Below are 12,930 nucleotides of genomic sequence, written 5' to 3'. Positions count from 1 at the left end.
TGTATGCCAAGGCTAGGCACGAGAAGTAGGGGGTCTGAGGAGTAGCGCAATGGCATGGACGCCATGGAAGTGTGAGGAAGGAGGAGACGGGGGCCAATTGCTGGATTCGGTTGATAGGGATGGAGAGAACCGGGGCGGCGGCCGTGCAAGCGATAGGATTTTGTGGGAGGATTGGGGATCGGAACCTTCTCACGCACGAAGGGTCAAGGGGAGGTTGAGGAGGAGCAATTTTTTTACCCATGGAATCCGCCTTATTTCCTACTCTTCACACAAACATTGTGCTCTTTACCATAACTACTATCACCTGTAGTGGATCCCACCTATATGGATCACTTGGCCTAGATACATTGTTGTTGCCCTTAAAAGAGGTAAGTCACCCACGAATAGTAACCATCGCTTTCTCATGCTACAGTATTGCTATAGTAGAGGAAACAGTACTGCTACATTCTACTGCTTACGGGTGACTTCCCTCTTCTAAGTCAGAGGATCTGGTTCTGGTGTGGTCTGGGGGGCTACGGGTGGGAGGGGAGCCGTGTGAAGTTGGTTTTGTATGATGGCATTTGCGGATAAACTAGGCTGATTGGTATGCCTATGCCACGCTTGTTTTCTTTTTGTTGCACATAATATGACAAAAAGACTAAAAAATTAGGTTCATTAATTTTGGACATTTCAATATTTATTTATGAATATATCAAAATTTAACACTTTCACTTAATTATAGGGAAAACAGTAGAAAACAGTAGTATTTTTATGCATGCACATAATTTTAACATGTATATGACAGTAATACGAACCAATCAAAATTTGTTTCATATTTTTTTAGGTTTTATATATTTTTCTTTACATTTTAGATTATTTCAACCGATTTATCAATATAACTAATATTCCTTTCCACATTTTTCTAAAATTTCCTAAAAATGAAAATTATATTATACATACATATACATATATATATATATATATATATATATATATGCACTATACTGTGCACATATATGTATATCTGTATGTGCACAGTAGCAAGAGGCCTAAAGGCCTCCGATTCTTGGCCATTTAGTATATAGGTATTGATACCATTGAACTAGAGGTGCAGTAGTAAGGGGTTTGTTGGATTCACGGGGAAGCATGGTTTTAGCTGATTTGTCCAGCCAGTGTAAATTGGCGAATCGATTCTCTGTGATACGAGTGAGAAGCTGATGAAAATCAACTGTTTGATAGCAATTCGATGGTTTTATCTGAGAATTGGTTGGGAGAATCTATACCAAACAGACCCTCAGTCTCACTCAAAAACAGTTGCCTGAAGCACACAGCCATAGAATTAAAGCTGCCAAATTACAAAGGTTCTGCCCTACAAATAAAAAAGATCCTCAAATTTGAAGTCATATCCCGAAGACAAGATTAGCTACTTTATGGTCTTTTGTCTGACGGAAACCGAGCTATCAAGGAGCAAAGTTCAAAATGAATAGCTTGGTTGTGAGAAGAATAAAACTACAGTAGCATTGGCAGGACCCACTTGAGAAGCCCAATCGATATCTCAAAAACAAGAAGCAGACAGCCACTAAGCATGTTGCATTATCCAATGTTTATCAAGGACCGAAAGACATGATGTAACAGCATCAGCGATAAGATAAAGACTGTTAAAGCTAGTACAGGAAAGCCAAGTGTGTCAACAGAAAAACGAGTGTGCTCTCTCTCTCTCACATTCGGTGCATTCTTACTCGACAAAAAAATGTTCGTAGAAGGAGATGTACGAAACTAATCAGGAGTATCTGGCATGGCCAGGTTTATCAACAATGAAAAATTTAGATCTACTGACCAACTCAAATCGATGAATTCTTCGGAAGACTAGCAATTGGATGAGTTATGAGACTGAAAAAATCCATGATGATTTCAATATCTCGAGGCCCAGCCGTAAATAGCGAATAAAAATGTTGTCAACTTGTTCACACACGTGCATGCAGAGCAACATGCACAGGATTATAAACTAATGTACTCAGGACACAACCTACTAGGATGTAAAAGAAAGTGCCTATAGCGAGCATTCTAGAAGCACCTATACAAAGATCGATGTAAGAAACAAGACCATAATGCTGCTGAAACAGCTCAGCTCCGAGTCTAACTTTTAATTCACAAAAAGTTAAACGAAGATCACATCCTTAGAGACACAATGCCTAGCAAACTAAGGAAGTTGTATATGTTCAAAATGCAGAAATGCATATATATATGACATCACAGTAAGCAGCAACTGAAGTCAAAGAGCAACAGTTGAACCCAAGTATTGGTCATGGAACAAGCTACTATGCTACTTGAGAAGAGTGGTGTTGATACTAATCTTTCTGCAGAACAGTCCCCAAAATCTGAAACACACCTTTTGTAGCCTTCTGGTTTTTCAAAGAAGCCACTGTTGATCCAGCTTAGCTAACATGTAAATTCTCTCCATGAAAGCTGCACATATGAAACAGACACCACAGCCAGAAATAGGCAGGCCTCCTTTCTGCCTAACTTCTCTCTTTTTTCTCTAATTTGGAATGGTTAAATAGAGGTAGGATAACCATACAATACAACTTGCCACAGATTGCAGCAGATAAGCCACATAACTGGTGGTACAACTTGGCCATGGCCTATATGTAGCTGGTTGAAGCTTGTATATTGCTTGTGATAAATCAAGAAGGAACGACGATCCAGATGGATCCAATATTTCCATCTATTATGATGCTACTTCATATCGTTCACTTCAGGGTTTTGTGCAGTAATCGACATAGAGAAAAATTGGCTGTAATTCATGATTTCCACTTATTAGGATTGGAAAAACAGTTTGTTTCACTAAAACTTGTGTTGACTGCAAGATAATTGTCATATCGATGTGGCAAATGAAATGATTCTTCTTTCCTGTTGCATGATACAGTTATCTAGTTTTATGCAGTACAGCAACATTTGTACTGTGTTGTCGCTAAAATTTAGGGGGAATGACCTATCTCTGTGTCATGTAAGTTATAACAAGTGTATGACCTTGTCTCTTGTAGTATGTTTAATTAGAGTTATGCATTTTTCTACCAGGAATCCTGAATGCAGTAACCAGTAAGTGATGAGCCTTATTACTCCTGAATGCAGTAACCAGCAAGTGGAGAACAGATCACAGCCGGAGCGGTATTGGACGTCACCATTGGTGAACGAATATGAATGCTGCAAAGTGGGGAGAAAGGACAAGAAGAAAAGGAAAGCTGCATTGAGAAATCAAGTTGTCGATGTTGACGTCCAAGAAGAAAATGTGCCTTGATGTTTCTGTTTCAACTTGCGAGATTGAGAAAACAAGTTGAAATGTGTCCTAATTTATATATGATAAGTGATTGATAAAATTATCGATTTGATGAGTTGGGATTATATGAATATGTTTATGTATTGCAATTATCATCATAACTAATCTAAGTTGCAGAGAAAAATGGAGTTATTGTTTCTGTCTCTAAGTCCAGGAAAAATGTACACGATAGATGATCTAGCGCTGGAGAATCTGTATACACTAGATAGTCTGGCGATGGGTCACAGTACACGCCGGAGCATTTTAGTAAAGAAGCAAAAATTGAAGTGTACACTAGATGGTCCGGCGATGATCAACAGTGCACGTTGTACTATTTTTTACAGAGAATGTTGCAAGGTGTGTTTGGTGTAATTCTATGTGGCGGATGGTCCAACGGTGATATGCAGTGAACGCCAGACTCTTTGTGTCAGAGAAAGAGTGTTTGTACATGCCGGATGTTACGTGCGTATACCGAAGGATTTATCGGAGCATTATTTTAGAAAGGTTGCAAAATAGCTTCTGGTGAAGTTGTACATGCGGATGGTTTGTCGATGAGGCTTTGTGTATGTTGGACTAATTTTTCCAAAGAGGTTGGAAAATTGCAGGTCTGATGATGATGTACACGTCGGATGGTCCGGCAATAAAGAGTTGGCAACACCGGAATATCCGATGTTCACGATCTATCTAGGATGATTTCTTCAACAGAGAAGTTTTATTTTGACTAATCTATAATGGTGTTGGAGATGCATGCTTACTTATCTTATGATGTGCAAGTGATGGATACAATTTGATGGTCGACGGTGGGTTCATTGGGGCTAAGTGAGATGCTTAGTGTGGGACGATCAAGGAGGTCGGATAGAGTCAAGGGTGGTCATAGCTGTTCACATATAGATCAAGCAAAAGCATGGAAGGGTGGATGAATATGGCGTGTTGACAAAGTCAAACGAGGTGGATGCCGATGCAAGTGACAAGGCGGCCCGAGAGATCGGGAGCATAAGAGACTTGCCGGCGGTCAAGATCGCAAGAGGACTACACGCGTCGACATCGAAGCGTTTGCTTAAGGTGTAAAAAGTGGTGGTGAGTCACGCTTTGAGAAGCATGCAAGGCGGTTTCATGGTTTAACCTCAAAACCGTGGATGGATGGAATACATGTGGTCTCATCATGAAGCTTTCATCGAGGCGAAGCTAAATCATGAAGACATCATAGCCGTTCGATGGACGAAACAAAGGATGGACCAAAATATCCTGGTGGTCGTTAGAAGTGTATTGGAAGAGAAGGGTATTTTAGGAACAAGAAAGCTTATATGCTAAGCAACCTTCCTAGGCCTATAAATAAAGGAGTAGAGCTATAGGAGATGGCGAGTCATCCATTTGAGTTTGAGTGCTAGGTTTTTAGAGGAGATGGAGAGGATAGATTAGCCTATGTATTATGTGAGAGTTTTGTGAGCAAAATTCTTTGTAATCCATCAAAAATAGAGTTGACTTTTGCAAGAAATGAAGTTTATATTTCCTACTATGTTTCTATTCATCTTCTTCTAGTTTCCCTCTATTGGCTCGCTTGCTTTGCATGTGAGTTTTTTAGTTTTTGTTGCGATTTTCGTTTTGGTTGTTGAGCTGAAATTCTTCCGCCTTTTGAAGTTGTTCTTCTTATTGCTAGATGCATAAAATTCACATACAATGGTCTCGAATTCTCTTGCCTCTAGATTATCTACTTGGAGAGGTTCTTCACCTGGTGCTCTCTTCTTTGGTTCTAAGGTTTCTTTCTTCAAATTTCTATCTTTTTGTGGCGATGACTCTTGAAATGAGTTTCAATGGAATCTAGGGTTCACTTACATCTATGAGAGCCATGCTTCTCTTGTGATTTTAATTGCAACTTGTTTCTCTTTGCCTTTTGCTTCCACTTGCAGTTTAGAGGTGCGTTAGGTGATAAAATAGGAAAATATCATCCATTTCGAAATAAATTGGTGAGACACCTATTCACCTCCTCACTAGTTGTCACTCTTGGTCCTATAATTGGTATCAGAGTCGATTTGACCACTTATTGACCTTAACCAGCTTTATGATCTATAGACAATAATTGAGAGATATGAAAAGATCCCACTCTTTGAAGGTCATTACTTTTCATACTAGGAGGTGCGTATGGAGGCTTATCTCTTAAGCCAACAAAATGTATATGGGATATTGTAGACTCAAACTATGAGATTCCTGTCGTTCGCACTTCTCAGACCCAGATTGAACAATATGAAGCCAATAAGAAGGCTCAAAATATATTGTTCACTAGTTTCAGTTGTAATGAGTTTGACAGAAGTCAGCATATTTGTATTGCTCGAGAGATTTGGGCTACTCTTAGTGTATTTCATGAGGCCACTAACCAAATCAAAGCTTGGCGTTAGAGTACTTACAATCAAGAATATCAAATATTTGTGCAAGGACACAGAATCTTTGGATGTGATGTTTGCTAGGTTTGATGGAATTGTTATTAACCTTAGATCCACTGGGGTTTTACCGTACTCTGATCATGAGAGGGCGATCAAGCTTCTCTATATTCTTGATCGTAGTATATAGGAAGTGAAGATCTCGAGCATTGAAGAATCATCCAGTAATGACACATTGACATGTGATGAACTCTTCAGCGAGATCAAATCTATAGAAATAGCCAAGGTGGCTAGAATAAACCTAGGAAACCCTCTGTCTCAGAATATGGCGTTGGTTTCAGAACCTAGTAGTGGTAGTCAGGCTCGAGTTGGTTTCTCTTGTGCTAACCCTTCACCAGGTGGATTTGCTTTATCCTCCTTGGTTTCTATCACTGAAGAGCAGGTAGACACACTTGATGATGAATATTTGGCTTTGATTGTAAAGAAGTTCACTCACTTTTACAACAACCGGTGAGACTAGAGGAGAGGTGGTTCTCGTGCTTGTTATAGTGTGGTGACACCACTCATTTTAAGGCTGACTGCCCCAAGCTCAAAAAGAGGAAAGATCGCAGCCACGACCACGACAAGCACAAGAAAAATAAGAAAACCTTCATCAAGAACCGCGACAAGATGGCCAAAAAGGTGGCCAAGGTGACATCTCAAGCTTTTGTGGTGGTGCTCAGCAACATCGACACTTCCTCAAGTAAGGAGAAGAACTTGAAGGAGGAGGAGCAGCCCATGAAGCACAAGAGGAAGAACAAGGACTTCACTAGCCTTTGCTTCATGGCGGACGACAACGAGAGTGACCCTGAACTTGATTCTTCTGAGGTATCACCTTCCTACGACCAACTTTCTGTTCAAGTTGATACCTTGAACGATGCTCTTATTAGCCAAGATAGATTACTTACGAAATCAGTTCATGAGTTGAAGAAGCTCAAGTCTAGGTATAAGTGTGTGACAATTGAGTTTGCCTTGTTTAAGTCTAGGGAAAAGGATGACGAATGTGATAGTTACCTTATTGTCATGAGTGAGTTTGCCGAGCTTCAGACTTTGCATGCTGAAACTGCTGAGAAGAAGCTCCTTAAGGAGGAGTCTAGGTCTACTCTCTTGGGCATTTGTAAGAATTGTTCTTTGCTTGCAAATGATGTTGAGATAAAAGACAAGCGCATCAATGATCTAGAGTCTTGATTAGAGAGTGTTGAGTGTTCTAATGATATGCAGGCAAACTGTTCCACCTGCATTGTCTTTAAGGACAAACTCAGCTAGATTAGAGGGTAGGTTCAAAAGCTAATGGCTGAGAATGAGTATCTGCTTTCTCTTATGGAGAAATTCTTAGAAGGCAATGGCAAAATGAATATGATTTTGGCCAAGACCAAAATGTGTGCAGATAAGATGGGTTTAACTTTGGGGTTGGGTTTTGATACGGTAGCTTACCATAGGGATGGTAAGATTGTTTTCACTATACCTACTACCCTTGAGAGGGAGAAATCTAAGATCAATGCCATACCACAACCCAAGAGAGTTTAACATCCTAAGATGAAAACTCAAGTGAGAGAGTCTAGAGTGACCGACAACCAAATACCTGAGAGACGCTACCACTGCACCTACTGTCAGAGCGAGGGTCACCTAGTTGGGTTTTGATTTTACTGTAGGAGGAATGAGCGGCATGAGTGGGAGTGGAGTAGTCGGGACATGTACCGTCCCTCTTTGGTGTACATGAGTTTTTCCCTCGCTCTTACTCACGAGGTTCCGATGTTCTTTAGTTTCCTACTAGAGGTGGTGCCCGACTTGGATCTTACTATGACTCGTATGGTTTTTGTTGACGTGTTAGAGGCTTTGAGTCGCAACACTTTGGCGGATCATGTTTTTCTCATCTTGTACTCGCCCTCAGCGCGCTAGTTTTGATTTGCATGTGCCTGCTTTTATTGCTTTAGAGCGGATAACCCAGTACTGGATTACCAAGAGGTTTCTATCTAACTCCAGTACTAAGCCATCCACCTACTATTCATCTCATATGTAGGTGACAGGTGAAGGCCTGGAGAACAAGGGGCTCATCGACTCCGGTTGTTCGCCTCACCTCAACGAAGCGACACGAGTACATCACATTCGAGGATGATAGAAAAGGAAGAGTGAAGGCTAAAGGTATGGTAATAATAAGTGAGAGTTTCACTCTCAAGGATGTGGCTTTGCTGGAGTATCTGGGATACAATTTGCTATCTATATCTCAGTTGTTAGATGAAGACTTGAAAGTGTGCTTTAAGTGTGATGCTTACTGAGTTCTTGACTCCTCAGGCTCTTTGATTTATCGGATTTCTCAAGTAGAGAGAGTATTTGGACCTAATTTTTTGAGTCTTTTAGATCTTCTCGATGTTTGATTGATCAACCTTCTTCTGAGCTTTGAATGTGGTATAAGAGGCTAGGGCATATGAGTTTTTATTTACTCACTCGTTTGAGTTCCTTTGGCCTGATCTGAGGATCACCCAAGCTCAAGTTTGAGAAGAACCTTGTTTGTGCTCCTTGTCGGTATGGCAAGATGGTTGTCACCTCTCACCCACCAGTCAATCTGGTGATGACTGAATGGCCAAGAGAACTTCTCCATATAAACATTGTTGGTCCATCCTGAGTTCGTTCCACGGGTGTGAAGTGGTATGTACTTGTCATTGTTGATGACTACTCTCGCTACTCTTAGGTGTTCTTTCTTATGAGCAAGGATGAAGTGTTTTCACACTTTCAGAGCTTAACTTTGAGATTGTTCAAGGAACTCCCTGGTGCATTGAAAGAAATTCGTAGTGATAATGACACCAAGTTCAAGAACTATCTCTTTGATCCTTAAACATGACATTGAGCATCAACTTTCTGCCCCACGTGTTCCTCAGCAGAATGACGTGGTTGAATGGAAGAATAGAATTTTGGTAAATATGTCTAGGACGATGCTCGATAAACATAGGACTCCTAGAAATTTTTGGGCAGAGGCTATTAGCCCAACTTGCTATATCTCCAATTAGATTTCTTGCGCTTGATCTTGAATGTGACTTCTTATGAGTTGCACTTTGGGAGAAAACCGAAGGTTTCTCACTTGAGAGTTTTTAGATGTCGTTGTTTCATCTTAAAGCATGTCAATTTTGATAAGTTTGAGTTATGTTCTTCCAATGGGATCTTCTTGTATTATTTGCTTTATGGTCATTCTTACAGTGTTTATAATCTTGACACTAACACTATCATGGAATCCTGTGATGTGACTTTTGATAAATCAACCCTTTGTGCCAGCCCTATTTTTGAGTGTGCAGGTGATCAAGAGATGAGTGAAAGCATCTTTGTAGATAACGACCTTTCAACTCTCGATGATGATAAGGATGATCCCTACTTCCTACCATCACACCTAGTTTTGAGCTAGCTCATGCTTCTTCAATACTAGCAGAAGGTCCTGCGGTCTCTACATCCACTTTAGCTGCTTCTGAGCCTACACCTGCAGCATTTGAGGGGGAGATCATCTCACAACACGAGGCTCCTCAATACATTTAGCGGAGTCATCCCCCACAACTAATGATCGGCGACCTTGTGAAAGCGTAACGAGGTCCAAATCTACTCACATGCTCATTTAACTGATTCTGCATTTGTTGTTTCTTTTGAGCCCTATGATGTTGGGCACATTGTTTTTGATTCAAATTAGGTCAATGCCATGCATAAAGAGCTAGAAAACTTTGAGAGAAAATAAGTTTGGACCTTTATAGATCCACCCCAAATGTTCATACCATAGGCACCAAATGGGTTTTCAAAAAATAAGCAGCAGGAGGATGGGTCGGTAGTGAGGAACAAAGCTAGACTTGTAGCCCAAGGTTTCACTCAAATAAATAGGATAGACTTTGGAGAGACCTTTACGTCAGTAGCTAGACTAGAAACCATTAGGATCCAATTGTATTTTCAGCATCCAAGGGTTTCAAATTGTATCAAATGGATGTCAAAAGTGATTTCCTAAATGGTTTTATAGAGAAGAGGAATATGTCAAGCAACCCCCAAATTTCGAGCATCCCAAATACCTACATAGAGTATATAATCTTCAGAAGGCTTTGTATGGGCTTAAGCAAGCGCCTAATACTTGGTATGATAGGCTCAAGTTCTTCTTGTTAGAGCATGGGAATATGATGAGGGTATGATAGGCTCAAGTTCTTCTTGTTAGAGCATGGGAATATGATGAGGGTATGATAGGCTCAAGTTCTTCTTGTTAGAGCATGGGAATATGATGAGGTCGGTGGATAAAATTTTGTTTATCTTCAAACATGGCAATGATTTCCTACTTGTTTAGATATACGTGGATGATATCATTTTTTGTGGCTCTTCTCATGCACTTGTGGCCAAGTTTATAGAAACTATGAGTAGGGAATTCGAGATATCGATGATAGATAAACTCAACTTCTTCCTTAGGCTACAAATCAAGCAATGTAAGCAAGGTACATTCGTCCACCAGACGAAGTACACCAAAGATTTACTGGAAAAGTTCAACATGAGCAATGCAAAGCCCTTGGTGACACCAATGGCTATCTCAACCGTTTTTTATCCAGATGAAGATGGTAAGATAGTAGACCAGCGGGAGTACAGAAGCTTGATTAGCTCTCTCCTTACCTGACAGCGACAAGACCTGATATCAACTTCGTCGTTTGCTTATGTGTTCACTTCTAGGCATCACTAAGGATATCTCATCGCCAAGCGGTGAAGCAGATATTGAGGTATCTCAAACACACCCTTGAGTATGGTTTTTGATTTTCTGCATCCTCTTCGCATTCTCTTTGAGGTTTTTTATGCTAATTTTGCTTGTTGTAGAATTGATAGGAAGAGTACCTCCGGTACTTATCATTTCTTGGCTACTTCTCTTGTTTGTTGGTCTTCTTGTAAACAGTTTAGTGTTATGCAGTCAACTGCTGAACTTGATTGTTGCTACTGCTAGCTGTTGTTCTTAGATTTTTATGGATGATTGCTACATTGAGGGATTTTGGGTTAGACTTCAAGAGTATGCCACTTTTGTGTGACAACACCAATGCCATATGCTTAGCAAATAACCCAATCCAACACTCCAGAACCAAACATATAGATGCGAGATTCTACTTCTTGCGAGACCATAATAAAAAGGGAGACATTAACTTGAGATACATAGATACCCAACACCAGCTTGTCGATATCTTTACCAAGCCACTAGATGTAATCAGATTTGCCTATCTAAGGGGTAAGCTTGGAGTGTGTCATCCCTATGATATGGTGTGAGAGGGAGTTGCCATTGTAAATACCCTATCTTATTTTGTTGCATTTGCATTTGCATTGCATTCTATAAGATAATCATAATAGTTGAGCTTTGACTTGTATGTCTTTAGTATTTTCAGTTGCTTGTCTTCAATTTAAACTAAGTTGAGTAGTTGTGTGAAGAAAACTTTTGATCTTAGGCTCCTCTTGATGCTTTAACATGAAATATTTTAAGCAAGCTAGCTTTTCTAAAGATAAAATTTAGCTATTTTATGAATCTTATAGACTATGGAATGCTATATTCTTGATCATCATATTCGTAATTGCTTTGGCTTAGTCAATGCGTGTGTAAATGCTAGTTTGATGAATATCCTGCTATAGGCTTCTTGGTTCAAGACTGTGGATTGGGAAACATTGCACTACTTGACATGATTTTGTGAAAAACTTGAAAATTTGTGCAATTTAAATAATCTTGCGCAATCAAGTTGCTTGTGCTAAGATGTGATCCAATACAGTTGTCTTGAATCTTTGAGATGTTTGCCCAATCATGCGATACTTCACTTAGATAAGAGGCAACTTGAAGATAAAATGAAATGCAAAGAACCGTACCTAAATGTTTTATCTTTTAAATTATTTGATCTAACTAAGTTCTAGTTTTATATGTGAGTGTTTGCAAAACAAACTGTCATGAATACTTGTATGCCTAATTTGAGATTGAAGTTTTCTAGTTCTTAATGCTTGTATTACCTCAGCACGAGTGGATACTTATTTGGTGGTCATTTTTAACATAATTCGGCTATGCGAACTTAAATGCGCCAACACTTTTTCAAGACTAGCTTATAAAGCTCCATGCTCTTATATCACTATTTCTTTTTTAGCCTTTATGCGATTGTAAGCTCCACAGCCTACTCTCCATACCCCTTTGATGTTTTCAACTTTTGTAAATACTTTGTGATATACTTGTGGAATCTCATTAGGTTTGCATATTCATGCATCGCATGCTGTTTTGTTCTTGATGTTTGCATTGCCAGAAGAGGAGAAAATATACACTATGCTTTTAGGGAGAAAATTTACACTAAATCACAAAGAAGAATCTTGCATAATGAAAATTATGTATTCATCAAGGGGGAGTTTTTGTTTTTAGCTTGCCTTTGCTTCTTTTTGGACGCTTGCAATCTTAGTTATGCCAAGTGACATTGATTTGCTCTTTCTTTAGTTTTTGGTCACTTGAATGAGCTTCACTTGTTGATTTCTTCAAATCAAAATCTTTGTGTCTTGAGGGTTGTGTTGGGACCAGGTCCCCAGACAGGAAGAGCCTTCGGATACCGAGATATCGAAGGGCAATCAGAACAACACGTGTTGGAGGTGGAACAGTTTTCTTGATTGTCTTTGTGGTTGCACTGTGGCCTTATTTATAGCCCGTACCCGGCAACTACAGGTGCTATTTACAAATCCTACCCCCTTACCCGCTACATTCCCGAAATATCCGGGGGCATTATGGTACAAATAAGCATAATCGCATAATTACAGAAGTACCCTGAGCGACCGAAATCGGGCCCACTATCGAGGTGATCCACCTCTCCGAAGGGCGTCGAAGCCTCCTTCGCTCGGATGCCCGTCGGATTGCCTTTGTCCCCCAGTGAGGGTTAGCTTGCGTCTTCACCTGCTGCGAACGATACAAACTGTAGACTCGGGCTTTGCTCTTCAGGCGAAGGAATCCATTGTCTTCGCCAGTCCGGGAAGTCGAAGATGCGTGCACGCCCGCACCCTTCGACCAATCGCAGCTCCACGATCTTCACCGCTAACAAATGAACTCCCTGTAACAAAACCACAGGCTATTACGCGGCATCTCCAGTAGACTTCGCAGGTCCCTTCGAAGTTGGGGGGGGGGGGAGATCATCCCCAACAGGTTGCCAATGCACTCATCAAGGGGAAGATTGAAAAAACAAGTTGAAATGTGTCTTGATTTATATGTGATTAGTGATTGAC

Source organism: Phragmites australis, chromosome 10 (assembly GCF_958298935.1).
Source record: "Phragmites australis chromosome 10, lpPhrAust1.1, whole genome shotgun sequence".
Classification (NCBI taxonomy): Eukaryota; Viridiplantae; Streptophyta; class Magnoliopsida; order Poales; family Poaceae; genus Phragmites; species Phragmites australis.
Note: the sequence above shows the minus strand (reverse complement) of the source record.